We start from the raw sequence: 3,422 nt of genomic DNA, 5'->3' as shown, positions 1-3,422 counted from the left end.
AAATAGCTTTTTGCTATTTACAACATTCATCTGAAAGGTTAGATCATGTGGTAATGTTATAGAGCAGGTTGTCACGGACGCGACGATACCTAATATGTATCCATTTTTTTTTTTATGTAAGTTTTACACAATGATTTCATTTTTAAAACAAAAAAAGTTTTAGTGTCTCCATAGCCTAAGAGCCATAGTTTTTTAAGTTTTTGGGCGATTATCTTAAGTAGGGTCTCATTTTTTGCGGGATGAGATGGATGGTTTATTGGCACTATTTTGGGGTGCATATGACTTTTTGATTGCTTGCTATTGCACTTTTTGTGACGTAAGATGACAAAAAATAGCTTTTTTTAAACCGTTTTTATTTTTATTTTTTTACGGTGGTCACCTGAGGGGTTAACTCATGTGATATTTTTATAGAGCCGGTCGATACGGACACGGAGATACCTAATATGTATACTTTTTTTTATTTATGTAAGTTTTACACAAGGATTTAATTTTTAAAACAAAAAAATCATGTTTTAGTGTTTCCATAGTCTAAGAGCCATAGTTTTTTCAGTTTTTGGGCGATTATCTTGGGTAGGGTCTCATTTTTTGCGGGATGAGATGATGGTTTGATTGGCACTATTTTGGCGTACATGCAAATTTTTTGATCACTTTTATTACCTTTTTTGGGAAGTAAGGTGGGCAAAATTTAAATTTTCTCATAGTTTTTTTATTTTTTTTTATGGCGTTCACCGTGCGGGGAAAGTAACATGACCGTTTTATAGATCAGGTCATTACTGACGCGGCGATACCAAACATGTGTAAGTAATTTTATATTTTTAATTTTAATCAGTGATAAATGTGTTTTTTTTTTTATTTTAACTTTTTTTTCACTTTTTTTGACCCAGACCCACTTGGTTCTTGAAGATCCAGTGGGTCTGATGTCTGTATAATACAGTACAGTACAATATATATTGTATTGTACTGTATTTTACTTACACTTTGAACAGATCTATGCCTTTAGCATAGATCTGTTCAGCACCATGGACAGCAGGACGCCTGAGAAGGCATCCTGTTGCCATGGGAACCTTCTCGTCTGCGAAGTTGTGGCCACAACTTCGCAGACGGGGAAGGGTAAGGACTGGGGCTTCGGGGGGCTGTCTGGGGGCTCTCTCCCATCGGGGGGCTGCGTACGGACCGCTGTATGGAAAGGGTTAAATGGCTGACATCCATTCACAGATGTCAGCCGTTTATACCAGGGTGTCAGCAATGTGCTGACACCCTGGTATAACCACTAGAAGCAAACGATTATTCGGCGGGAGGCGGGCGGGGGATCGCGATCCCGCCTGCCGCACCGCCCGCCTCCCGCACCGCCCGCAACACCCCCCCTGCACCTCCCACCGGGCTAAAATCATTCAGAGGTGCAGGGAGGTGATACATATATATTTTCAGCACACTAAAGTTTCTGACCGCGGCGATCAGACACTGCAGAAATCGCAACAAACCGCAGGTCTGAATTGACCTGCGGTTTGCTGCGATCGCCGATACGGGGGGATCATATGACCCCCCCCCAGCGTTGTGACAGGATGCCGGCTGAATGATTTCAGCCGGCATCCTGTGCGGATTAACCCCTGGGGCGCCACAATCTAACTTTAAACTCATGACGTACCGGTACGTCATGGGTCCTTAAGGACTCGGGACCCATGACGTACTGATACGTCATGGGTTCCTAAGGGGTTAATGGAGAATTTACTTTTACATTCTGCATTTCATCTGACAGTTTATTTTTTTCAGTGAATACAGTGGATAAAAAAAAAATTCATAGCTTTGCTTTCTCCTCATTGCTGTCTGCAACTTCCCCCTCATTACTCTGTAAAGGGCCGACACCTTCAGTCTCTAGTCGGGTCCTGAACCAGTTGGGAAAGGTAATTGTCTTTTGTTATCGCCAAGAAACTGTTTCCTTTATGAGATGTACAGGTTTCAGTTTTCCAGTCTATATCTGGGTAGTTGAAGACCCTCATAATGACGACCTCATTATGATTTGCTGCCTTGTCTATTTAGTTTAGAAGTAAATTTTCTCTGGACTCTGGTATATAAGGTGGCTTAAAAAATGCTATTAGTATTTTATTATTGTTTTTCCTCCATGTATTTCTACCCACAGTGACTCCACATGTTCATGTCCCTCACTTATATCTTCCCAGAGTGTGGGCTTTAGACAGGACTTTACATAAAGGCAGACCCCTCCCCCTCTCCAGTTTTGACGATTCTTTCTAAACAGACTGTAACCCTGTACGTTAACCGCCCAGTCATGGCTATCATCTAGCCATGTCTCAGTTATTCCCACTATGTCATAGTCCTCCTCACACATCACTAATTCCAGTTCACCAGTTTTATTAATTAGGCCTCCTCTTCCTCTCCTATAACGTAATTACCCTCCCTCCCAGTCCCTAGTTTAAACACCCCTCCAACATTCTAGCCATCTTCTCCCCAAAACAGCTGCCCCTTCCCCATTGAGGTGCAGCCCATCCCTATGATAGAGTCTGTAGCCGACAGAGAAGTCGGCCCAGTTCTCCAGGAACCCAAACTCCTCCTTCCTACAGCAGCTCTTGAGCCACTTGTTAACCTACCTAATCTCCCGCTGCCTTTCTTGTGTGGCTCGTGGTACAGGCAGTATTATTTTGCAAACACTACCTTTGAGGTCCTTGCCCTAAGCTTGTGACCTAAATCCCTAAAATCATTTTTAAGGACACACCACCTACCTTTAACTTTGTCATTGGTTCCAATATGGACAATGACTGCTGGATCGTCTCCAGCCCCTCCCAGTAATCTGTCAACCTGATCCGCGATGTGTCGAAATCTAGCGCCAGAAAGACAACACACCGTTAGACGATCCCGGTGTTTGTGACAGATTTCCCTACCTGTACCCATAATAATTGAGTCTCCCACTACCAGCACCTGTCTCGCTTGCCCTGCTCTCCTGGTCCCCTGCTTACTGGAGCTGACATTCCTCTGACTAGCAGAGGTCGTGTCCGGCTCTCCCTAAACTGACATCCCCCTAATCTGCCAACCTTGAAAACTTGTTAGGGTGCCTATGGTTGTTTGGAAAGATTGATAGAACTTACAGAGAGAGACTCACAGATGAGTACTACCATCAATGCTACTGCCCATATGCAACTATTGTGAAAAGTCTATACTGTGATATACCTCAAAAATTGTGATGACTTTACATTTCCCATATGTCTACTTCATGTTTGAATTATTTTGGGAATGATATTTCATTTTTTGGGGATGTTACAAGGCTTAGAACTTTAGAAGCAAATCTTGAAATTTTTCAGAAATTTACATAAACCCAATTTTTAGGGACCAGTTCAGGTCTGAAGTCACTTTGCGAGGCTTACATAATAGAAACCACCCAAAAATGACCCCATCTAAGAAACTACACCTCT

This window comes from Bufo gargarizans, chromosome 8, assembly GCF_014858855.1.
Source record: "Bufo gargarizans isolate SCDJY-AF-19 chromosome 8, ASM1485885v1, whole genome shotgun sequence".
Taxonomy (NCBI): Eukaryota; Metazoa; Chordata; class Amphibia; order Anura; family Bufonidae; genus Bufo; species Bufo gargarizans.
The sequence above is the reverse complement of the archived record's forward strand: the minus strand, read 5'-3'. Positions refer to the sequence as shown.